Source organism: Anomaloglossus baeobatrachus, chromosome 7, assembly GCF_048569485.1.
Source record: "Anomaloglossus baeobatrachus isolate aAnoBae1 chromosome 7, aAnoBae1.hap1, whole genome shotgun sequence".
Lineage (NCBI taxonomy): Eukaryota > Metazoa > Chordata > Amphibia > Anura > Aromobatidae > Anomaloglossus > Anomaloglossus baeobatrachus.
The window spans coordinates 10,715,669-10,741,919 of record NC_134359.1 but is presented as its reverse complement, the minus strand read 5'-3'; the positions used below and the strand labels follow the sequence as shown (position 1 = coordinate 10,741,919).

The 26,251-nt window shown below is 54.3% G+C and overlaps 1 protein-coding gene across 2 annotated transcripts in view; it reads left to right on the top strand.

Annotated features, from left to right (window-relative positions):
* Nucleotides 1-19,925: 19,925 nt before the first annotated feature.
* The window catches only part of PTPN4 (protein tyrosine phosphatase non-receptor type 4), a 120,549-nt gene continuing 114,223 nt past the window's right edge, over nt 19,926-26,251 (top strand). For both annotated transcript variants that reach the window (XR_012724715.1, XM_075317026.1), the window contains exon 1: nt 19,926-23,988. The gene's annotated coding sequence lies outside the window, so the exon portion shown is untranslated. The remainder of the gene's footprint in view (nt 23,989-26,251) is intronic.

Genomic DNA, 26,251 nt, shown 5'->3' with positions numbered 1-26,251 from the left:
CGTAATCATTCTATAATTATTTATTATAGCGCCATTTATTCCAAGGCGCATTACATAATAAAGACAAGTACAGTAATCATGAACAATACAGGACGCAGACTGGTACAGGAAAACAGAGGACCCTGCCCGCGAGGGCTCACAGTCTACAGGGGGAGAGAGGACCCTGCCCGCGAGGGCTCACAGTCTACAGGAGAAGAGAGGACCCTGCCCGCGAGGGCTCACAGTCTACAGGAGGAGAGAGGACCCTGCCCGCGAGGGCTCACAGTCTACAGGGGGAGAGAGGACCCTGCCCCCGAGGGCTCACAGTCTACAGGAGGAGAGAGGACCCTGCCCACGAGGGCTCACAGTCTACAGGAGGAGAGAGGACCCTGCCCATGAGGTCTCACAGTCTACAGGAGGAGAGAGGACCCTGCCCGCGAGGGCTCACAGTCTACAGGAGGAGAGAGGACCCTGCCCGCGAGGGCTCACAGTCTACAGGAGGAGAGAGGACCCTGCCCATGAGGTCTCACAGTCTACAGGAGGAGAGAGGACCCTGCCCGCGAGGGCTCACAGTCTACAGGAGGAGAGAGGACCCTGCCCGCGAGGGCTCACAGTCTACAGGGGGAGAGAGGACCCTGCCCGCGAGGGCTCACAGTCTACAGGAGAAGAGAGGACCCTGCCCGCGAGGGCTCACAATCTATAGGGGGAGAGAGGACCCTGCCCGTGAGGGCTCACAGTCTACAGGAGGAGAGAGGACCCTGCCCATGAGGGCTCACAGTCTACAGGGGAAGAGAGGACCCTGCCCATGAGGGCTCACAGTCTACAGGGGAAGAGAGGACCCTGCCCACGAGGGCTCACAGTCTACAGGAGGAGAGAGGACCCTGCCCACGAGGGCTCACAGTCTACAGGAGAGAGGACCCTGCCCGCGAGGGCTCACAGTCTACAGGAGAGAGGACCCTGCCCGCGAGGGCTCACAGTCTATAGGAGGAGAGAGCATCAAGCAACAGAAAGTTAGTGCAGACTTGGGTTGAGTGATAAGATTTGCAGGTCCCGGGTCCATTAGCCACATCATTAGCCCACGGTCCCTGCACCGCTGCCCCGCGAGCCGCGTCCTACCTGCCGGCGTTACCAATACCACTGCCTTTAATAGTCGGCCACAATGTCATTAAGTATAGAGGGTCCTGGGATCGCTGCTGGCTGAGCGCTTATGTCACAAACCACCGGGGGGGTCACTCAGAAATCCCCCGCGCTGGCTACCAGTACGTCACAATCGGGGGGTAACAAGTGGGGGTCACCCCTCCTTTATACCTCCCGACCGACAGACAGAGCACGTGACCCCCAGCGAAAGAACACTGGAAAATGGCCGAAGTAGGGTTATCAACCTGGGCAAATCCAGGTCCCCTCCTACCTTCGTGACCTCAGAGGGAGCACTGCTCCACCCCTGGCTGGAGTTATGGACAAAATCCACAACATGGAATATGGCCATAACTTGGCCTGGGAGCGTCGTAGGCGGACGCCAATGCTCTCATTGTGACAGTTATGAATTTAGCTACAGAACGAGAGGTTTCATGACTTGTCTACTAGTTCCACATTGGCTGATATCACGCCTGGGGTATTTCCCAAGCTCCCGCTCCCATAAAAAAGGTGTGCCAGCATCGTCCGCATGCGGAGACACCATTTTTATGGTTGCCGTATTTATCGGAAATATGGCTTGCGAGATATGAACCATTTTTTACTGGAGTCGTTCTGTCTGGCTAGTTCCAGAGCCTTATAATGAGATACAACTCTTGTTACAGGGTGACGGCAGGGAGTCATCCTGTGTCCTTTGTTCCCACATCACCTAATTTCCATATCACAGGAGATGGCCATGGGATGGGTTGCTAAACAAGTTGTGTGAAGGAAAGGGGGGGTGACACCAGGAGAGGGCTTCCTGACATAACTTGAATATCATGATTTATCGTCATATCTCCGGATTTACCTCACACCTCCCCCCTTTTGAGGGCGCTAGGGGGCAGCACACTCCGGTGTTCCCCCGTGCGCCCGTCCGCGACCTCTCCTTGTCGGGACAGCCCGTCTGCGTTACCGTGGTCACGGCCCCTTTTGTGGCGAATGGTGAAGTTGTATTGCTGGAGCGCAAGGCTCCATCGCAACAGTCGCCCATTCGTCCCAGAGACGGTGTGCAACCAGCTGAGGGGGTTGTGGTCCGTCTCCACGATGAAGTGGCGCCCGTATAGATAGGGTTGCAGACGCTGCAGGGCCCACACTATGGCCAGGCACTCCTTCTCCATTGTGGAATAGGCCACTTCCCTCGGTAACAGCTTCCTGCTCAGGTACAAGACTGGGTGCTCTTGGCTCGCAGAGTCCACCTGGCTGAGCACCGCACCGAGGCCGAAGTCACTGGCGTCGGTCTGTACTACAAACGGCCGCGTGAAGTCGGCTGCCTGTAGCACGGGCGGGCTGGACAGGGCGTCCTTTAGGGCCCGGAAGGCTGTCTCGCAGTCCATTGTCCAATCGACTGCAGAGGGCAGCTTCTTCTTGGTGAGGTCCGTCAGGGGCTTTGCCAGGCTACTATAGCATGGAACAAACCTCCTATAGTACCCAGCGGTCCCCAAGAAGGACATCACCTGCTTCTTGGTCCTGGGGGTGGGCCAGGATGCGATGGCCTCCACTTTCTCAGGCTCGGGCTTCAGTGTTCCCCCGCCTACCCGGTGACCGAGGTACTGGACCTCGCTCATGGCCAGCTGACACTTGCCCGGCTTGATGGTCAAACCTGCCCGGTGGACCCGCCTGAGCACCTGTGCTAGATGCTCTAGGTGATCTTCCCAGGTGGGACTGAAGACGGCAATGTCATCCAGGTACGCGGCCGCGTACCCTTCAAGTCCCTTGAGCAGGGTGTTGACCATCCGCTGGAAAGTGGCAGGGGCATTCCTCATCCCGAATGGCATCACCGTGGACTCGTACAGTCCAAATGGGGTAATAAAGGCAGAGCGTTCCCTGGCCTTGCGAGTCAGGGGGATCTGCCAATATCCCCGGCTCAGGTCCATGATGGTCAGGTACTGAGCCCCGGCCAACTGATCGAGCAGGTCATCGATGCGTGGCATTGGGTACGCATCGGCGACCGTGACAGCATTGAGCCCCCTGTAGTCCACGCAGAACCGAGTGGTTCTGTCCTTCTTAGGGACGAGGACTACAGGCGAGGCCCAAGCGCTGTTGGATGTCTGGATCACCCCCAGCTTCAGCATCTCGTCAATCTCCTGGCGCATGTGTTGCTGCACCTCCAGGGAGACCCGATATGCTGAACGCCGGATCGGGGGATGATCCCCAGTGTCCACGTGATGGACAGCCAAGTTAGTCCTTCCGGGCTGGTTGGTAAACAACCCCCGGAAGGGGTGTAGGGTGGCCCACAGCTGGGACCGTTGGTCCTCCAAGAGCTGGTGGCCAACCTCCACATCCTCAATGGATCCGCCTGCCCTAACCTGGGCTAGCATATCCAAGAGGGTTTCCGCTTCTCCCTCCTCGGGCAGGTTGCACACAGGGAGTGCACATGCCTCCCGCTCATGATGTGCCTTCATCATGTTCACATGGAAGGGCTTCCGCCTTCCACGGGCAGGGTCCAGGGTGACCAGGTACGTTACAGGGTTGAGCTGCTGGTACACGAGGTATGGGCCTTCCCAGGCTGCCTGAAGCTTGTCCTGTGGTACGGGGACCAGTACCCACACCTTTTGACCCACTTGGTAGGTCCTCTCACAAGCGTTCTGGTCGTACCAACGCTTCTGATCGGCCTGGGCTTGAGCCATATTGTCGTGTACCAGTTGCGTCAAGGCCTGCATTTTGTCCCGGAAGCGCATGACATACTCGATAACCGACACTCCAGGGGTGGCCAAATCCCCTTCCCAAGCCTCTTTCACCAGAGCCAGGGGGCCCCGCACACGTCGCCCGTACAGGAGCTCAAACGGTGAGAATCCTGTTGAGGCCTGTGGAACCTCCCGGTAAGCAAATAACAGGTGTGGGAGATACCGCTCCCAGTCACGCCCATGGGAGTCGACCAACATCTTAAGCATCTGCTTTAAGGTGCCATTGAACCGCTCGCACAGGCCATTAGTCTGTGGATGGTACGGGCTGGCCACCAGATGTCGCACCTGGACTTGCTTACAGAGGGCCTCCATCAGCTGGGACATGAATTGGGTCCCCCGGTCAGTGAGCATTTCCTGGGGAAAACCCACTCGGGAGAAAATCTCCAGCAATGCGGTGGCCACCTTGTCAGCCCGAATGGACGACAAGGCCACTGCTTCTGGGTACCGGGTGGCATAGTCCACTACCGTCAGTATGAAGCGTTTCCCGGAGCTGCTGGGGATGGCCAGTGGGCCGACCAGATCCACAGCCACCCTCCTGAAAGGCTCATCGATGATGGGCAGAGATACCAGTGGGGCTTTGGGGCGTGGCCCCGCCTTCCCCACTCTCTGACAGGTTTCACACGAACGGCAGTAGGCAGCCACATCGGCCCCCATTTTTGGCCAGTAGAAATGCTGGTTTAACCTGGCCTTGGTCTTAGCGATCCCTAGGTGTCCGGCCATCGGAATCTCATGTGCGATCCGCAACAACTTCGTCCGGAACGGATAGGGTACCACCAACTGTCGGTCCCTGGGCCACGCCTCCGGTGAACCCTGCTGGACCGTGGCCCGGTACAGCCGTCCTTGGTCCCAGACCACTCGCTCCGGGTCCGAGTCCGAGGGAGGCTGTGCCGCCTGCTCCTTAAGAGCTTTCAGGCTGTCGTCAGCTTCTAACGCTGCCTGAAACCCCTGACTAGATGTGGCCAGAATCGACGAGACTGTCACATCTTCAGTCAGTACCCCGGGACCTGTGTCCTGGCCTCCACCTGACTCGGCTGCCACTTGGTCAGAAGGGGAAGAGCTATCGGACCTCCGGGAGGCCCCTTGGCTTCCAGCACTCCCACTGCGGGTGACAGCGGCCACAGCCGCTGCGACCGTGGGTCGTGCCTGCTCCTCCTCCGTTCCTGACCAAGTCGCCGGTTCAGGCAGACCGACCTGGCTTCCTGACACCCCGGTTGTGGGGGAACCATGCACCGAGATCTTACCTGGGAGCACTTCCGCTCCTGGACCGGCCCCAATCTCACCTGCCTGTTCCCCTCCTGCAGCAACAGAACCCCGCTGTGAAATCTCTGGGGACCCCACATTTGCTGTGGTAGCCCCCACCCCACACACTGGTCCTCCCCCTGCAGCACCCTGCTCTCTGCTTATCCCTGCAGAGGGCAACAGATCCCAGCTCACTGGCTGATCACTTGTAGAGGCATTGTCACACCTTTCTCTGACCCCCTCCCCTGTCACAGCTGCAGCTGTGTGTGTGTCTATGGTGTCTGTGCAAGCAGAAATATCAGAGTTCACTCCCCCCTCTCTCACATCATTCATAGATAACACATTAACATTGTCAGGAGTCATGTCCGTACTGGCTGAAGGTTCAGCCCTTGGTGGGGGCCCAAACTGGGAGGTTATCTGCCCCAAATCTGTCCCAAGTAGCACGTTTGCGGGGATCCGATCAGTTACCCCCACCTCCCTCACCCCTCGCCCTGCGCCCCAGTCCACATAAATGTCAGCAACAGGCAGCGCCGGGTCAATGCCTCCAATCCCGGAGACAGCGAGGGTTTTTCCAGGGATCAAGTCTTGGGGGGACACCATCTCAGGCCGCACCAGAGTCACCTCCGAGGCGCTGTCTCGCAGTCCTATGGTCACAGACCGGCCGACGGTGACAGGTTGGAAGCTGTCCAGGGACCTACCACCACCCCCACCCACACAATACACCTTGGGCGGCCCTTGGGACGGGGACGGAGCCGGGGCCTTGGGACGCTGAGGGCACATGGCCTTGAAGTGTCCAGGTAGGTTGCACTGGTGGCACCGTCTTGGCTCTGCCACGGGCCTGGAGAGGGGAGTTGAGGGGGACACCCCCTGCAGTCTAGGGGCAGGTGGGGCAGTCGCAGAGTTCATCTTACCCCCTCTCCAGGTGCTGCTGGTGGCCGCTCTCCTGGCCTCAGGGGCCCGGTTGTTGGTGTAGTCATCGGCAAGGGCAGCTGTAGCCGTGGACCCCTTTGGCTTCTGGTCTCGGATGAACTGGCGGAGATCCTCAGGGCAGTTCCACAAGAGTTGCTCCGTGATGAACAAGTCCAGGATCTCCGGTCCGGTGGAAAGCTGCAGGCCTTGGGTCCAGTGGTCGGCAGCTCGGGCAAGTGCCCGCCTGTGGTCAGCCCAGGAGTCCTTTGGTCCCTTCTGTAGGCTCCGGAACTTCTTGCGGTAGGACTCCGGGGTGAGGTTGTACTGTTGGATCAGGGCCCGCTTGATGGTGTCGTAGCCCTGATCTGCCTCAGCAGGCAAGTCCCCAAGGATATCCAGGGCCTTACCCCTTAAACGGGGGGTCAGGTATTTGGCCCACTGGTCCTTGTCCAGATGGTGCTGCAAGCAAGTCCGTTCAAAAGCAGTCAAGAAAGAGTCCAAGTCTCCATCCTTCTCCAGCACTGGGAAGTCCTCAACACGGACCTTTGGAAGTTTGGTGTCTTGAAGGTCACGTGTGGCTGATGAGGGCTGGAGCTTGGCTAGATGCAGCTGGTAGTCACGGTCTGCCTGTCGCTCCGCAGCCTCACGCTCTGCCTGGCGCTCTTCACGCGCTGCTTGCCGCTCCGCAGCCTCAGCATCACGCGCTGCCTGCCGCTCTGCCCTGCGCTCTGCCAGGAGTTCCTTGTAGCCCTTCTGGTCTCCAGCCTGGAGAAGGGCCATAGCCATTTGAAGAAGGCTATCCGAGCCTCCCAGGCTCGGTGGAATGGCACGTGGTGATCTGCGGCACGCTGCAGAGCTAGGCGATTCACTGTCCCTTTCAGAGCGGAGGGCTGGCATCTGGCTCGTTGAGGAACCTTGGGTGAGCTCCTCCTCATCTTGTCCAGCAGTGCCAGGTTGCGCAATGTCCTCGGCAGAACGGTTTTCTGGCGTCGAGCTCCTGGAGGACTCGTGGGCAACCTCCTCATTGCTGTCCACAGCACCGTCCTCCCTCTCTTCGGCTCCTGCCTTAGCATTGGCCAGTTGCATAGCTCTGCTCCTGGTGCCATCAGCCATTCTTGCAGACTTTTGGTCACTGACACAGAACTGACACCTGATGCCTCCACACACCTTACAGTATCTGCACTCTGACACTCTAGTGTTGAGCTAGTCTGAAGACCCCAGCAGCCACAGCTGCTGCAGGCAGTCTTTAGTGTCTGGGAGTATGGGTCTCACACTCACACACACTATTATCTCGATCCCACCGCTATGCCACCAATATGTCACAAACCACCGGGGGGGTCACTCAGAAATCCCCCGCGCTGGCTACCAGTACGTCACAATCGGGGGGTAACAAGTGGGGGTCACCCCTCCTTTATACCTCCCGACCGACAGACAGAGCACGTGACCCCCAGCGAAAGAACACTGGAAAATGGCCGAAGTAGGGTTATCAACCTGGGCAAATCCAGGTCCCCTCCTACCTTCGTGACCTCAGAGGGAGCACTGCTCCACCCCTGGCTGGAGTTATGGACAAAATCCACAACATGGAATATGGCCATAACTTGGCCTGGGAGCGTCGTAGGCGGACGCCAATGCTCTCATTGTGACAGTTATGAATTTAGCTACAGAACGAGAGGTTTCATGACTTGTCTACTAGTTCCACATTGGCTGATATCACGCCTGGGGTATTTCCCAAGCTCCCGCTCCCATAAAAAAGGTGTGCCAGCATCGTCCGCATGCGGAGACACCATTTTTATGGTTGCCGTATTTATCGGAAATATGGCTTGCGAGATATGAACCATTTTTTACTGGAGTCGTTCTGTCTGGCTAGTTCCAGAGCCTTATAATGAGATACAACTCTTGTTACAGGGTGACGGCAGGGAGTCATCCTGTGTCCTTTGTTCCCACATCACCTAATTTCCATATCACAGGAGATGGCCATGGGATGGGTTGCTAAACAAGTTGTGTGAAGGAAAGGGGGGGTGACACCAGGAGAGGGCTTCCTGACATAACTTGAATATCATGATTTATCGTCATATCTCCGGATTTACCTCACAGCTTAGCTGACGTGTATGGGGGGCTTTACGTTGCTACATTGTAACAAACCTGCTAACTGTAGTAGCAGGACTCGGCATATAATGATGCCCTGCAGGCGCTGATACATTGTGAGCTGCCTCCACACATCCTGAAACATGTTACAGCCGGATGACAACACCGCTGGGTAACGAGGGAGCGGGCACGGAGCCCATGGGGCCGTCAGTTCGCCCCAAAGAGATGGCAATGTGACTGTGACAGCAGCGCTAATTCTTCTGGTGATAAACCGAACCCCACTGCTGAAGACGACGGAGGCGACTTCTCCCGAGGATACGAGAAAATTGCAGAGTTTATCCCTCCAAGTCATCTGCAGACATGGACGCCCATCCTCCGGCCCAGCGGAGACTTCCCCTCCCCGGGTCCTAATTACAGCTTTCACTGGATGGAAATCTCGCTCCTCACAAGACGCAGCAATGGAAGTTTCTTCTTTTGTTTTTTTCCCCTGAGTAATTATAGTAAAGGAAGTTTCTGCAGGGAACCGCATCCAACATGATGCCATTTGTCTGAACATCACTGGGGGGGAGATGGGAAAAGAAAAGGAACCTCCCCCGCAAAAAAACAAGCCACATCCAAAAAATACACGAATATATAACAGAAGTGTCACTACATCACTGCTGCACACACAGCACGTCCGGGAAATAATTACTGACACTGATGTAGTACACGGGCGGACATAGACAGAAGAGGCCCCTGTGCAAAAACTAGAGACGGGCCCGTTACAGCCAAAGAGCAAGAGACGGGCCCTGTGCAGCCCAAGAAGAAGAGATGAGCCCGCTACAGCCCAAGAATAAGAGACGAGGCCTGTGCAGCCCAAGAATAAGAGACGAGCCCAGTGCAGCCCAAGAGGAGAAGACTAGCCCTGTGCAACAACGAGAGACGGGCCCTGTGCAGCCCAAGAACAAGAGACAGACCCTGTACAGCCCAAGAGGAAGAGACGAGCTCTGTGCAGCCCAAGAGCAAGAGACGAGCCCTGTGCAAAAACAAGAGACAGACCCTGTACAGCCCAAGAGGAAGAGACTGACCCTGTACAGCCCAAGAGGAAGAGACAGACCCTGTACAGCCCAAGAAGAAGAGACGAGCCCTGTGCAGCCCAAGAAGAAGAGACGAGCCCTGTACAGCCCAAGAGGAAGAGACGAGCCCGCTATAGCCCAAGAGGAAGAGACGAGCCCTGTACAGCCCAAGAGGAAGAGACGAGCCCGCTATAGCCCAAGAGGAAGAGACGAGCCCTGTGCAGCCCAAGAGGAAGAGACGAGCCCTGTGCAGCCCAAGAGGAAGAGACGAGCCCGCTATAGCCCAAGAGCAAGAGACGGGCCCACTGCAGTCCAAGAATAAGAGACGAGCCCTGTGCAGCCCAAGAATAAGAGACAAGCCCTGTACAGCCCAAGAAGAAGAGACGAGCCCTGTACAGCCCAAGAGGAAGAGACGAGCCCTGTACAGCCCAAGAAGAAGAGACGAACCCGCTATAGCCCAAGAGCAAGAGATGGGCCCGCTATAGCCCAAGAGCAAGAGACGAGCCCTGTGCAGCCCAAGAATAAGAGACAAGCCCTGTACAGCCCAAGAAGAAGAGACGAGCCCTGTACAGCCCAAGAGGAAGAGACGAGCCCTGTACAGCCCAAGAAGAAGAGACGAGCCCGCTATAGCCCAAGAGCAAGAGATGGGCCCGCTATAGCCCAAGAGCAAGAGACGGGCCCTGTACAGCCCAAGAAGAAGAGACGAGCCCGCTATAGCCCAAGTGCAAGAGACGGGCCCGCTATAGCCCAAGAGCAAGAGACGGGCCCTGTACAGCCCAAGAGGAAGAGACGAGCCCGCTACAGCCCAAGAGGAAGAAACGAGCCCGCTACAGCCCAAGAATAAGAGACGAGCCCTGTACAGCCCAAGAGGAAGAGACGAGCCCACTACAGCCCAAGAGGAAGAGACGAGCCCGCTACAGCCCAAGAATAAGAGACGAGGCCTGTGCAGCCCAAGAATAAGAGACGAGCCCAGTGCAGCCCAAGAGGAAGAGACTAGCCCTGTGCAACAACGAGAGACGGGCCCTGTGCAGCCCAAGAACAAGAGACAGACCCTGTACAGCCCAAGAGGAAGAGACGAGCTCTGTGCAGCCCAACAGCAAGAGACGAGCCCTGTGCAAAAACAAGAGACAGACCCTGTACAGCCCAAGAGGAAGAGACTGACCCTGTACAGCCCAAGAGGAAGAGACAGACCCTGTACAGCCCAAGAGGAAGAGACTGACCCTGTACAGCCCAAGAGGAAGAGACAGACCCTGTACAGCCCAAGAGGAAGAGACGAGCCCAGCTGTGACCGGGAATCACCTGAGTGAAGTGACCGCTGATCGTGCGGCTCATTCATTCTGTGGAGATCACAGCGGGCAGTCATGTTCTTTGGCCGCTCGCTGTGATCTCCAGATGTAGCAGAGTTGAATCACCGTGGGACCTCGTGTGGATTACGTCGGACCTGCAGGGGTGATTATGGGGTTAATAAAGTGGTGACAGAGGGGGCTTTTTGTATTTTATTTCAAGGAAATGATTTTTTTTGGTGTTTGTGTTTATTTCTTGTCACTTATTACAGATTAGTGATGGGGGTGTCTCATAGACGCCTGCCATTACCAATCTAGGGCTTAGTCACAGCTATGAGCTGCAATTAACCTCTTATTACCCCGATTGCCACCGCACCAGGGCAATTCGGGAAGAACCGAGTAAAGTGCTGGGATTGTCGCATCTAATGGATGTAACAATCCTGGGCGGCTGCAGGTTAATATTTTTAGGCTGGGTCTCTCCAGCCTGAGAATTCCAGCCCCCAGCTGTGGGCTTTATCTTGGCTCGGTATCAAAATTGAGGGGGGACGGCACGCTGTTTTGTTTTTTAATTATTTCTTAATTAAAAAACAGCATGCTGTTCCTCCTATTTTGATACACAGCCAAGATAGGCGCACGGCTGGGGACTGCAGCCTGTAGCCATGGGCTTTATCTGTGCTGGGTATCACAATATATAGAGGGACCCTACATCATTTTTTTCAATTTTTTTTTTTTTTACTGCATGATAGACCCACAGACTCAAGTGGGGGGAGGGGGGGAGCAGTGAATATGCATGAGGCTAATGAGCGGCACCGGAAGTAGGAAGGGCCACGGGAGCAGGAATGGATGATCCTAGAATGTATGGGCTCCTTCCAGGTTAGTGGTCGTGGCTAGCTGGGTTAGGCCTCTTTCACACGTCCGTGAAAAACCACGCACGTTTTCATGGACGTGTCAGAGGTGCATTTTGCCCTTCGTGACCCGTGTTTATGGGCTACGTGTGTTCTCCGTGTGTTATCCGTGATAACACACGGAGAACAGGAACTTTCTGCTCACCTGTCCCTGGCGTCGCTGTCCGTGGTGCTGATCTTCGGTCACTGGTCTTGCCGACTCCCCGCTGCTGCTTCCGGCCGCAGTGAAGTGAATATTCAATGAGCATAATGAGCGGGGGTCGGAAGCGAGTGACAGCAGCGGCAGAGACAGCAGGGCTGGAGAAGGGGAGTAAAGATTTGTTTATTTTTTTCTCGCAGACACGTGTTTTCTCCGGTGCGCGTTACACGGAACACATCCGTGTGGTCTGTTTGCATTACATGTGACACGTTTGCGTTCCGTGTGACACCCGTGATGCCAGAGAGAAAACGGACATGTTTCCGTGAGAAACACACGTAAGTATGGAATGGACACATGTTCCGTGCGAAAATACTTACGTGTGTCCAAAACCATAGGAATACCGAGGTCTATGTGAGTACGTGTCTCCGGTACGTGAGAAAACTGCCAAACACGTACCGGAAGCATGAACGTGTGACAGAGGCCTTAGTGAGCTTGGCGATGTTTTCTCCCTTCACTACAATCATGCTTCACCCCCTGCCCCCCCATGTGATAGGGGCCTGTTGAATGACGTCATACCTGGAAGGAGCCCATACACTCTAGCATCTACTGGAGACTGGTAAGTATAGCTAGCGCGCTTGCTTTCCTTTTTCTTTTTTTTCTTTCTACCCTTTTTTTTTACTACCCGAGTGCCGGATCCAGGACAATCCCGGCCCAGCACTCGGTACTCTTGAACCCTTGCAGGTCTTCACATCACAGAAAAAAAACGCTGTAAAAACGCCACAAAAAACACCACCCTAACCGCAGATGTCTCCCAGGAGACACCCTGACACGGCTTTGATAAGGAAAAAAAACGTCCTGTGTGAACATAGCCAAACAGACGAAAAAACAGCAGAAAAAACGTAATGAAATAAACACACGTAAAGTAAGGAGCGGAGATGGTGCAGAAAGGTGTCAAAAACTCAACTGATCCGGATGTGGCCTAAATAATCAGGAGCCCCAGAGAAGCTCATAACAAATGTGGAGACCAGAGCAGAGAAAACACAGAGGGGGCAGCAGCGAAATGACCAGATCCCCCCAAAATATCCCATCATTAATATAGGTCCCAAAATCACACAGCGTAGCGCCTGCCTAATACAGAGCCCGGACCAGGCTATATGTGACAGTCAGAAGGATGGACGTGACATCGGCTGCGGTCACACCGGGCACTTCCGCTGTGGGTTTTTTCATTGGTTTTATGCAAATAAATTTTTTAATAAAAAATTGCTTTTTACATTAGTCGCAAAACCTGCGAGTTTCCGGAAATCTCCTGCACACACAGTTGCGTTTTTTTCCTGATTGAAAAGGCAGAGTGCTGCGTTTGCGATAGAAGCCGCGTGTCGGAGCGTTCAGTGTTTTTGCTGCTTTTTTTCACCCTTGAAAGCAACGAGAAAGTGCAAATACGCAAATGCATTTTTGCTGCTTTATTGAATAATAAAACTAACAATGACGGGAAAGAGAAACACTTTATATAACTGCAGGACAGTATCTATCACTGCACAGCACCGTATGGCGGTATTAACAGTTCTGGTCTTTGTATAGAGATTGTATAACAGTGCGGTCATCTACTAAGGTTCCCTTTATCCACGATTAGGGGCGGCTTTACAAGGGTTAAAAGCTGAGAAAAAGAAGATCTATAGTGTAAACCCTTAGTTTCCCTCTGCTCTCTATAAAGACACATCTGCAGGTTTTTCCCTCCACTCTCTATACAGACACATCTGCAGGTTTTTCCCTCCACTCTCTATACAGACACATCTGCAGGTTTTTCCCTCCACTCTCTATACAGACACATCTGCAGGTTTTTCCCTCCACTCTCTATACAGACACATCTGCAGGTTTTTCCCTCCACACTCTATACAGACACATCTGCAAGTTTTCCCTCCGCTCTCTATAAAGACACATCTGCAGGTTTTTCCCTCCGCTCTGTATACAGACACATCTGCAGGGTTTTTTCCTCCACTCTCTATACAGACACATCTGCAGGTTTTTCCTCCGGTCTCTATAAAGACACATCTGCAGGTTTTTCCCTCCACTCTGTATACAGACACATCTGCAGGTTTTTCCCTCCACTCTCTATACAGACACATCTGCAGGTTTTTCCCTCCGCTCTCTATAAAGACACATCTGCAGGTTTTTCCCTCCGCTCTGTATACAGACACATCTGCAGGTTTTTTTCCTCCACTCTCTATACAGACACATCTGCAGGTTTTTCCTCCGGTCTCTATAAAGACACATCTGCAGGTTTTTCACTCCACTCTGTATACAGACACATCTGCAGGTTTTTCCCTCTGCTCTCTATGCAGACACATCTGCAGGTTTTCCCTCCTCTCTCTATAAAGACACATCTGCAGGTTTTTCCCTCCACTCTGTATACAGACACATCTGCAGGGCTTTTCCCTCCGCTCTCTATAAAGACACATCTACAGGTTTTTCCCTCCACTCTCTATACAGACACATATGCAGGGTTTTTTCCTCCGCTCTCTATATAGACACATCTGCAGGTTTTGGATCCTTCCAGAAGCTTCTCACAATAGTTGGTGGAATTTGGGCCGATTCCTCCTGACAGATCTGGTGCAGATGAGCCGTGTTTGGAGGTCGCCACTCGCTCTGGCCTTTTCAGCTTTGCCCATACATTTTCAATAGGATTGAGATCAGGGCTTTGTGATGGCCACTCCAAAACAATGACTTTGTTCTCCTTAAGCCTCTGTGTAACCAGTTTGGCAGTAGCTTCTGGTCATTGTGCATTTGGAAGACCCATTTCCGCCCAAGCTTTAAGTTCCTGGCTGATGTCTTGAGATGTTCTTCAGTATGGCCACATGATCTTCTCTCCTCATGATCCATCTATTTTGTGAAGTCACCAGTCCCTCCTGCAGCAAAACAACCCCACAACATAATGCTGCCCCCGTGTGTTTCACCCTTTGGGATGATGTTCTTAGGCTGCTTTCACACATCCGGTTTTAGCAGTGCGGCTAAATCCGGCTCTAAAACCTATGCAACGGATGTGGCGAAAAAACTGCATCCTTTGCATAACTTTTTACATGCGGCCCGTCCGGTTTTTGCTGGTTGCGGCACGCTACTGAGCATGCGCAGTGCAAAAAACCGCATGCGGCGGCCGGATGCGTTTTTTGCCGCATCCGGCATCCATGGGCATGCATTGGAAACAGTACCGCATCGGCCGGATGCGGCGCGATGCGTTTCTTTTTGCCGGACAAAAAAAACGTGCCAGGCAACGTTCCATCCGGCCGCCGCATGGGCTAAATATGCCGCATCTGGCAAAAACCGGACCAAATGCAAGGCCATGCGGCACAATCCGGCACTAATGAAAGTCTATGCAGAAAAAACGCAACCGGTGGCAAAAAAAAAACAATTGCGTTTTTTCTGCAAAGAGCCGGATTGTGCCGCAGAGGAAAAACTGGATGTGGGAAAGCAGACTAAAGCGGGCTTTACACGCTACGACATCGCTAATGCGGAGTCGTTGGGGTCACGGAATTCGTGACGCACATCCGGCCGCATTAGCGATGCCGTTGCGTGTGACATCGATTAGCGATTTTGCATCGTTGCAAAACAGTGCAAAATCGCTAATCGGCGACACGGGGGTCCATTCCCAATTATCGTTACTTCAGCAGTAACGAGGTCGTTCGTCGTTCCTGCGGCAGCACACATCGCTGCGTGTGACGCCGCAGGAGCGAGGAAACTCTCCCTACCTGCCTCCCGGCCGCTATGCGGAAGGAAGGAGGTGGGCGGGATGTTACGTCCCGCTCATCTCCGCCCCTCCGCTGCGATTGGGCGGCAGTTCAGTGACGTTTCAGTGACGTCGCTGTGACGCCGCATGGACCGCCCCCTTAGAAAGGAGGCGGTTCGCCCGTCACAGCGACGTCGCCGGACAGGTAAGTATGTGTGACGGCTGTGGGCGATGTTGTGCGGCACGGGCAGCGATATGCCCGTGTCGCGCAACAGATGGGGGCGGGTACCCACACTAGCGATATCGGGACCGATATCGCAGTGTGTAAAGTAGCCTTAAGGCTATGTGCCCACGCTGCGGATTTACCGCGGATTTTGCCGCGGATTTGCCGCAGATTTACCGCGGATTTCCCGAAAATCTGCAGCAGCGGCACTTCCAAGCCATTTCAATGGCATTTTGGAAATGCTGTGTCCATGCTGCGGATTTTTCCGCTGCGGATTTGCCGCGGATTTTGATACGGAAAAATCTGCAGCATGTCAATTCTTTGTTGCGGATTTTGGTGCGGATTTTGGGTATAGAATGGGGAAAAAAAAAAAAAGAAATCCGCATCAAAATCCGCGGCAAATCCGCGGTAAATCCGCGGCAAATCCGCGGGTGCGTATTTGCCGCGAAAGTCGCGGATTTTCATGCAGAAAAATCCGCAGGTACATTCTACCGTGGACACATAGCCTAAGGCTTCAAACCTTCTCCCTTTTTCCTCCAAATGTAACGATGGTTGTAGTTTCGTCAGATCACAAGACATCTCCAGAAATTAAGGTCTATGCTCCTGTTGCATTTGCAAACATTAATCTGTTTTTTTTCTGTTTCTTTTGGGGTAATGGCTTCTTCCTGGCAGAGCGGTCTTTCACCCCATGTTGATACAGGACTCGTCTCACTGTGGATAATGACATCAGATAAGGATATCGGTGATGTCAGGTATCAGAGGTGTCAGGATATCGGTGATGTCAGGTATCAGAGGTGTCAGGATATCGGTGATGTCAGGTATCAGAGGTGTCAGGATATCGGTGATGTCAGGTATCAGAGGTGTCAGGATATCGGTGACGTCAGGTATCAGAGGTGTCAAGATATCGGTGATGTCAGGTATCAGAGGTGTCAGGATATCGGTGGTGTCAGGTGTTGGCGGTGTCAGATGTCGGCTGTCAGGTTGTCGGTGCTGTTGGCCTTGTCAGGATATCGGTGGAGTTGGTGGTGTCAGTTGTCAGGATATCGGTGGAGTTGGTGGTGTCAGTTGTCAGGATATCGGTGGAGTTGGTGGTGTCAGTTGTCAGGATATCGGTGGAGTTGGTGGTGTCAGTTGTCAGGATATCGGTGTTGTCAGGTATCGGCGTTATCAAGAGTCAGAAGTGTCAGGTTGTCGTTGGTGTTAGGTGTCAGGTGTTGGGTATCAGGAATCAGCAGTGTCAGGTATCAGTTGTCGAGTGTCGGGTTGTTGGTGGTGTCAGGTTGTCGGCTGTCAGTCATTGTGTGTTGGATGCAGTTATCAGGTGTTAGGTGCAGTTGTCAGGTGTTGGGCTGTCGGTTGTCAGGTGTTGGGCTGTCGGTTGTCAGGTGTTGGGCTGTCGGTTGTCAGTTGTTGGGCTGTCGGTTGTCAGGTGTTGGGCTGTCGGTTGTCAGGTGTTGGGCTGTCGGTTGGCGGGTGTTGGGTTGTCGGGTGTTGGGCTGTCGGTTGTCAGGTGTTGGGCTGTCGGTTGTCAGGTGTTGGGCTGTCGGTTGTTGGGTGTTGGGTTGTCAGGTGTTGGGTTGTCGGGTGTTGGGCTGTCGGTTGTTAGGTGTTGGGCTGTCGGTTGTCAGGTGTTGGGCTGTCGGTTGTCAGGTGTTAGGTGCAGTTGTTAGGTGTTGGGCTGTCGGTTGTCGGGTGTTGGGTTGTCGGGTGTTGGGTTGTCGAGTGTTGGGCTGTCGGTTGTCAGGTGTTGGGCTGTCGGTTGTCAGGTGTTGAGCTGTCGGTTGTCAGGTGTTGAGCTGTCGGTTGTCAGGTGTTGGGCTGTCGGTTGTCAGGTGTTGAGCTGTCGGTTGTCAGGTGTTGGGCTGTCGGTTGTCAGGTGTTGGGCTGTCGGTTGTCAGGTGTTGGGCTGTCGGTTGTCGGGTTGTCGGGTGTTGGGTTGTCGGGTGTTGGGCTGTCGGTTGTCAGGTGTTGGGCTGTCGGTTATCAGGTGTTGGGCTGTCGGTTGTTGGGTGTTGGGTTGTCAGGTGTTGGGTTGTCGGGTGTTGGGCTGTCGGTTGTCAGGTGTTGGGCTGTCGGTTGTCAGGTGTTAGGTGCAGTTGTTAGGTGTTGGGCTGTCGGTTGTCGGGTGTTGGGTTGTCGGGTGTTGGGTTGTCGAGTGTTGGGCTGTCGGTTGTCAGGTGTTGGGCTGTCGGTTGTCAGGTGTTGAGCTGTCGGTTGTCAGGTGTTGAGCTGTCGGTTGTCAGGTGTTGGGCTGTCGGTTGTCAGGTGTTGAGCTGTCGGTTGTCAGGTGTTGGGCTGTCGGTTGTCAGGTGTTGGGCTGTCGGTTGTCAGGTGTTGGGCTGTCGGTTGTCAGGTGTTGGGCTGTCGGTTGTCGGGTTGTCGGGTGTTGGGTTGTCGGGTGTTGGGCTGTCGGTTGTCAGGTGTTGGGCTGTCGGTTATCAGGTGTTGGGCTGTCGGTTGTTGGGTGTTGGGTTGTCAGGTGTTGGGTTGTCGGGTGTTGGGCTGTCGGTTATCACGTGTTGGGCTGTCGGTTGTCAGGTGTTAGGTGCAGTTGTTAGGTGTTGGGCTGTCGGTTGTTGGGTTGTCGGGTGTTGGGTTGACGAGTGTTGGGCTGTCGGTTGTCAGGTGTTGGGCTGTCGGTTGTCAGGTGTTGAGCTGTCGGTTGTCAGGTGTTGAGCTGTCGGTTGTCAGGTGTTGGGCTGTCGGTTGTCAGGTGTTGAGCTGTCGGTTGTCAGGTGTTGGGTTGTCGGTTGTCAGGTGTTGGGCTGTCGGCTGTCAGGTGTTGGGCTGTCGGTTGTCAGGTGTTGAGCTGTCGGTTGTCAGGTGTTGAGCTGTCGGTTGTCAGGTGTTGAGCTGTCGGTTGTCAGGTGTTGGGCTGTCGGTTGTCAGGTGTTGGACTGTCGGTTGTCAGGTGTTGGGCTGTCGGTTGCAGGTGTTGGGCTGTCGGTTGTCAGGTGTTGGGCTGTCGGTTGTCAGGTGTTGGGCTGTCGGTTGTCAGGTGTTGGGCTGTCGGTTGTCAGGTGTTGGGCTAACGGTTGTCAGGTGTTGGGCTGTCGGTTGTCGGGTGTTGGGTTGTCAGGTGTTGGGTTGTCGGGTGTTGGGCTGTCGGTTGTCAGGTGTTGGGCTGTCGGTTGTCAGGTGTTGGGCTGTCGGTTGTCGGGTGTTGGGCTGTCGGTTGTCAGGTGTTGGGCTGTCGGTTGTCGGGTGTTGGGTTGTCGGGTGTTGGGCTGTCGGTTGTCAGGTGTTGGGCTGTCGGTTGTCAGGTGTTGGGCTGTCGGTTGTTGGGTTGTCAGGTGTTGGGTTGTCGGGTGTTGGGCTGTCGGTTGTCAGGTGTTGGGCTGTCGGTTGTCAGGTGTTGGACTGTCGGTTGTCAGGTGTTGGACTGTCGGTTGTCAGGTGTTAGGTGCAGTTGTTAGGTGTTGGGCTGTCGGTTGTCGGGTGTTGGGTTGTCGGGTGTTGGGTTGTCGAGTGTTGGGCTGTCGGTTGTCAGGTGTTGGGCTGTCGGTTGTCAGGTGTTGAGCTGTCGGTTGTCAGGTGTTGGGCTGTCGGTTGTCAGGTGTTGAGCTGTCAGTTGTCAGGTGTTGGGCTGTCGGTTGTCAGGTGTTGAGCTGTCGGTTGTCAGGTGTTGGGCTGTCGGTTGTCAGGTGTTGAGCTGTCGGTTGTCAGGTGTTTGGCTGTCGGTTGTCAGGTGTTGAGCTGTCGGTTGTCAGGTGTTGGGCTGTCGGTTGCAGGTGTTGGGCTGTCGGTTGTCAGGTGATGGGCTGTCGGTTGTCGGGTTGTCAGGTGTTGAGCTGTCGGTTGTCAGGTGTTGAGCTGTCGGTTGTCAGGTGTTGGGCTGTCGGTTGCAGGTGTTGGGCTGTCGGTTGTCAGGTATTGGGCTGTCGGTTGTCGGGCTGTCGGTTGTCAGGTGTTGAGCTGTCGGTTGTCAGGTGTTGAGCTGTCGGTTGTCGGGCTGTCGGTTGTCAGGTGTTGGGCTGTCGGTTGTCAGGTGTTGAGCTGTCGGTTGTCGGGCTGTCGGTTGTCAGGTGTTGAGCTGTCGGTTGTCAGGTGTTGAGCTGTCGGTTGTCGGGCTGTCGGTTGTCAGGTGTTGAGCTGTCGGTTGTCGGGCTGTCGGTTGTCAGGTGTTGAGCTGTCGGTTGTCGGGCTGTCGGTTGTCAGGTGTTGAGCTGTCGGTTGTCGGGCTGTCGGTTGTCAGGTGTTGGGCTGTCGGTTGTCGGGCTGTCGGTTGTCAGGTGTTGAGCTGTCGGTTGTCAGGTGTTGAGCTGTCGGTTGTCGGGCTGTCGGTTGTCAGGTGTTGAGCTGTCGGTTGTCGGGCTGTCGGTTGTCAGGTGTTGAGCTGTCGGTTGTCGGGCTGTTGGTTGTCAGGTGTTGGGCTGTCGGTTGTCGGGCTGTCGTTTGTCGGGTGTTGGGCTGACGGTTGCCGGCGCCGGTGCGCGGTCTCACCGACTCCTCGTACATTCACCGGCCCGGAGCGGCCGGCAGTGCAGGGGTTACAGCGGTGACGTCATCGCCGCGGCTGCTTCTCGCGAGACTGTGCGGCGAGTGCGCAGCTCCCGTTGCTATGCTGCGGCCTGAGAGCGGGAGGGGGCAGCAGTGACACCGAGGCCGGAGCCCACACATCCCCCGGGCCGGGCCCCGGAGAGGCCGACACTGCCGGAGCCGCGCCTGCGAGTATACAGCGAGTATACAGCGAGCCCTGCCGTCACCGAGAGGAGACACGAGAGCTGGAGACACACGGCCCCTACAGAGACCCTCCTGTCACCTATAGATCTGCTGCTGCTGCCTGTTATACGGAGACACAGGATCACCTACACCGGAGCCTGCAGCCGGCACCTATAGAGAGACTGACCCTGCAGCCGGCACCTATAGAGAGAAAGACCCTGCAGCCGGCACCTATAGAGAGACTGACCCTGCAGCCGGCACCTATAGAGAGAAAGACTCTGCAGCCGGCACCTATAGAGAGAAAGACTCTGCAGCCGGCACCTATAGAGAGAAAGACTCTGCAGCTGGCACCTATAGAGAGACTGACCCTGCAGCCGGCACCTATAGAGAGAAAGACTCTGCAGCCGGCACCTATAGAGAGAAAGACTCTGCAGCCGGCACCTATAGAGAGAAAGACTCTGCAGCCGGCACCTATAGAGAGAGACTCTGCAGACGGCACCTATAGGATCTGCCGGACACACTGACCCTGCAGCCGGCACCTATAGGATCTGCCGGACACACTGACCCTGCAGCCGGCACCTATAGGATCTGCCGGACACACTGACCCTGCAGCCGGCACCTATAGGATCTGCCGGACACACTGACCCTGCAGCCGGCGCCTATAAAGAGACCCTGCTATACTGGACCTTGCAGCCGGCACCTATAGGATCACCCGGATACACAAGACCCTGCAGTCGGCACCTATAGAGAGACAGACCCTGCAGCTGTCACCTTCACTTATAGAGAGACCTGGACGCACGGAATCTGCAGCCGGCACCTATAGGATCTGCCGGATACACTGACCCTGCAGCCGGCACATATAGAGAGATACAAACTCTGCAGCTGGGAACCTATAGAATCTGCCGGACACACTGACCCTGCAGCCGGCACCTATAAAGATACAGACTCTGCAGCTGACACCTATAGAGAGACCCTGCTATACTGAACCTTGCAGCTGGCACCTATAGGATCACCCTGATACACAAGACCCTGCAGTCGGCACATATAGAAAAATACAAACTCTGCAGCCGGCACCTATAGGATCTGTCGGATACACTGATCCTACAGCGTGCATCTATAGAGAGACCCAGACACATGGATCCTGCAGACGGTACCTATAGGGAGACCCTGCTACACTAGACCCTGCATCCATCACCTATAGAAAGACCCTGATACACCAGATCCCACAACCGACACCTATAGAGGGACTTAGATACACAGACCCTGCAGCTGTTACCTGTAAAGACCCTGATACAAACTTTGTAGACGTCACCTATAGAGGGACCCGGACCCTGCAGCCATCACCTATATGACTTGCCTGATACACCAGACCCAGCAGCTATTTTCTGTAGACAGACACGGACCCTACAGCCATCACCTGTAGATCTTCTGCACCTCCCGTGGACTCTATGGAGCCTCTGTTCCCTACCACCATGAGCTCTTGGACACTATAGATCCTCCCATCACATATGGAGTGGCCCAGTGACACATAGACAACTGCAACAGAGTACAGTCATCTTTACATAGACCCCCTAAACGGTGACCCGTATGCACTGGACCCCCACATCACTGAGTGGGAGCCTATAGACCCTCCTGTTACCTATAGCCTGACCTGGATACTGAGAGACCCCCGCCCTGTGTCTACTGCACCTGGAATATACAGACCTGGTCAACTGAATTCACCTGCTGCCACCTGGATATACGTTAACTGGAGCCTATAGAATCCCTGTGTCACCAATGGATATACCGCTCACCTTGTAGTGCATATGTATGTAGACTCCTCCCAACACAATTTCCCCCCTTACTGCTTGGAGCCTATAGCACTGGTCAACTATAGTTTTCCTGCTTCCTGGATTTACAGAAACGCCTGCAACCATCCATTGGAGCCTATAGATATACTTTGTACCTACGGATGCTGGAATATACTATCCAGTCACCTATAGAGCATCACTGCCTTGGTTTACAAAAAAGACCCTACAACCATCATCAGCTGAAGGCTATGGAGTCTCCTTGTCACCTATAGATCCAGTGTTCACATGCTGCTGCCGCCTCTATATACAGAGACACCTGCAACTATCTGAAATATAAAGACTTACTCCCCACCTATAAGGGGATCTGGATATACAGAGACTATGGAGTCCCTGGACCACCTATAGAGCTGCCCCCACCCTGTGCCTACTACTGCCGGAATATACAGACCTGGTCACCTATAGATCCACAGCCTTCACTAGCTGCCACCTGATATACATCAACTGGGGCCTGATTAGTTGCTGTGTCACCAATACATATACCCCTCATCTCGCCATATATATATAGATCCCCTGCATATTTTAACCCTATAGACCCCTACCTGTCAGCTATACTCTATTTAGGGGCTTCAGTATCTTCCCACATCAAGTATATAAACTGTAGCGCTATATACACACATAGCTGACACCCAGATCTGCAGAGTTATCCCCCCACTGTACATACCCCCTTCTTACCTGCCATCAATCACCTATAGATTGTCACTCTTTACTATCTAAGTTTTTCCTATTACCTACACAGGTATATATGGTTACCTGTTACTCTGCTGGTTACTTAGATCATTTCTATCCAATCAGGACTCGACTGTCACTTATATAGGTGACTGGTCTAAGCTGTGCGTATTCTGTAGATTATCCTCCTTCAAGATTTGTAGTCCTGTAGTCACCTATATCATTAACCCTAGAGCCTCCCTCCATCCTTTGTTCCTTTGCTATCTATAGGAGGTGTGATACTATTGAAGCATAGTACCCATAGGTGTGATACCTATAGATATATAGTACCCATAGGTGTGATACCTATAAATATATAGTACCCACAGGTGTGAGACCTATAGATACATTGTCCCTGCAGGTCTTATACCTATAGATACATAGTACCCACAGGTGTGATACTATAGCTATAGTACCCACAGGACTGACACCTATAGATACTTAGTACTCACAGGTCTTACACCTATAGATACATAGTACCCACAGGTCTGATACTATAGATACATAGTACCCACAGATCTGATACTATATACATAGTACCCACAGGTCGGACACCTATAGATACATAGTACCCAGAGGTGTGATACTATAGATACATAGTACCCACAGATCTGATACTATATACATAGTACCCACAGGTCTGACACCTATAGATACATAGTACCCAGAGGTGTGATACTATATACATAGTACCCACAGGTCTGACACCTATAGATACATATTACCCACACGTCTGCCACCTATAGATACATAGCACCTACAGGTCTGACACCTATAGATACATAGCACCCACAGGTCTGACACCTATAGATACATAGTACCCAGAGGTGTGATACTATAGATACATAGTACCCACACGTCTGACGCCTATAGATACATAGCACCTACAGGTCTGACACCTATAGATACATAGCACCCACAGGTCTGATACCTATAGATACATAGCACCCACAGGTCTGACACATAGATACATAGTACTCGCAGGGCTGACACTTATAGATACATAGGACCCACAGGTCTGATACTATATAGTACTCGCAGGTGTGATACCTATAGATACATTAGAGCTTCACCTGTTACCTCTTCTTCCACCTATATCCCCCGTACACCTATAGCTTCCCTCCCCCGCACTGACTCCCTGTGGGCCCCTACAGTTTTCTGCACCCCCAGGGGCCACACACCCCCCCCTCTATAGCGGCCTCCCCTCCCTGCTCGGTCTCCTCCATGATCGTCCCTGCCAGTATGAGGCTCCATCTGCTGAGACTGCTGCCTCCTCCGAGACCCCGGTGTGACTGAGGTCCAGGACCCCCGCCCCCGACACTGGAGCAGCCGGAGACCGATTTCCTCACCACAAAACTGCAATACGAGGCTCTTATATGAAGGTAAAGTGTGTGCAGGAATGAAAGTATGTGCCCCCCCCTTGCATGCACCCCCTTGTGTTGTCTACCTGCAGATCCTACCCCCTCCCCATGTTATTTGGGGGTGTTCTATCTGCATTTGCGCGGCTGTATTTTTCTGCAATGCTCGGTGGAGTTTATGGGGGTCCATGGCTATAGGTGACGTCAGTGTATCCACAGCTCGCTGGTCACAGCGGGATCCGTCCCTTTGTCACAGGCTGGGGATGAGCAGCCGCTATACTGTGCAGTATGGAATTCCTGCTTTCTGTGATCCGTGACTGTACATGGCGAGCAGCCCAGGACCCCTGCGGACAATCCCCCCATTATGCCCCGCGCTGCAGCTGATTACCATGCATCGTCTGTATGTGGCCCCCTATACTGCGCTCTCCAGCTGCCTGCGGCTGTGAGGACATGCTGGGAGTTGTAGTGTGCTTAAAGCCACAGGTTACAGAGCGCGGGAATCAGCGTTGCTGCCCTGTTACCCGCCTGCAGCAGCGGATTCCTGACTCCCTCTGTGCTGCTGGAGAGACTACTCCACAATCGTGGACTCCTCGCGCGGATGTGGCAGGAGGTAGAATTGTATTTCGGTGGCATCATGATATAGACCTTGTCCCTTCCTGGGAGGGGGGGGGGCAATGCGAACTTCATGATTTTACTAAATATTTCTGGACGAGGCAGATACCCCCTGATCAAACACAAGTACCCTTCCTAAAATTGCGAGCGCCTACAGGCCTATCCCCTTCCCACTACTAAGCGCACACTGTCCACATAGCGCATGGGTGCACAGACCGCAGGCAGAGCACCTAGGTCGTAGCAGGCGCCTCTCCGAGGTCGGATCTGGCCGGGAGCTGCTGTGTTTACAACCATTAGTTGCTCCTTATCTCATTGGCTGGTGGATTACTGTAGATTTTAGGATCCGCTTGGATTAGTCTAGAAGATTATTTCACGTTCTAAGCCACAGAGGAGCATTGATCGGGAGGATTGTGTCAATGCAACAAACGCTCAGCTGTGAGAAGTATTAGCTCTTGTTCACACAGAACATATCTGCAGCAGAATTCATTTTACGCTGCGGATTTATCGTGCGGCAGATCATCGCCCCGAGATTTCACCCTTATACAATGCAACATTCACACCTGCGGAAACCGCATCGACCTCTGCACAGTGAAGAGCGGCTGCCACCACTGAGGAGTTCTGCCAATGCGTGCCAACCTCGGGGGGCGCTCCCATGGATTAAGGCGGGTATTCTGCATGCTACATACACGAAGGTGCCCCAAGAAGAAGTGGTGGAAAGATGAAAATCACCAGGGGAGACAAGTCTGGAGACTCTGCAGCCAGGGGGGACAGGTCTGGAGACTCTGCAGCCAGGGGGGACAGGTCTGGAGACGCTGCAGCCAGGGGAGACAGGTCTGGAGACGCTGCAGCCAGGGGGGACAGGTCTGGAGACGCTGCAGCCAGGGGGGACAGGTCTGGAGATGCTGCAGCCAGGGGGGACAGGTCTGGAGACGCTGCAGCCAGGGGGGACAGGTCTGGAGACGCTGCAGCCAGGGGGGACAGGTCTGGAGACGCTGCAGCCAGGGGGGACAGGTCCGGAGACTCTGCAACCAGGGGGGACAGGTCTGGAGACGCTGCAGCCAGGGGAGACAGGTCTGGAGACTCTGCAGCCTGGGGAGACATGTCTGGAGACTCTGCAGCCAGGGGAGACAATTCTGGAGACTCTGCAGCTAGGGGAGACAATTCTGGAGAGTCTGCAGCCAGGGGAGACATGTCTGGAGACTCTGCAGCCAGGGGAGACAGGTCTGGAGACTCTGCAGCCAGAGGAGACAATTCTGGAGAGTCTGCAGCCAGGGGAGACAAGTCTGGAGACTCTGCAGCCAGGGGAGACAGGTCTGGAGACTCAACAACCAGGGGAGACAGGTCCGGAGACTCTGCAACCAGGGGGGACAGGTCTGAAGACTCTGCAGCCAGGGGAGACAATTCTGGAGACTCTGCAACCAGGGGAGACAGGTCCGGAGACTCTGCAACCAGGGGGGACAGGTCTGGAGACTCTGCAGCCAGGGGGGACAGGTCTGGAGACTCTGCAGCCAGGGGAGACAGGTCTGGAGACTCTGCAGCCAGGGGGGACAGGTCTGGAGACGCTGCAGCCAGGGGAGGCAGGTCGGGAGACTCTGCAGCCAGGGGAGACAGGTCTGGAGACGCTGCAGCCAGGGGAGACAGGTCTGGAGACTCTGCAACCAGGGGGGACAGGTCT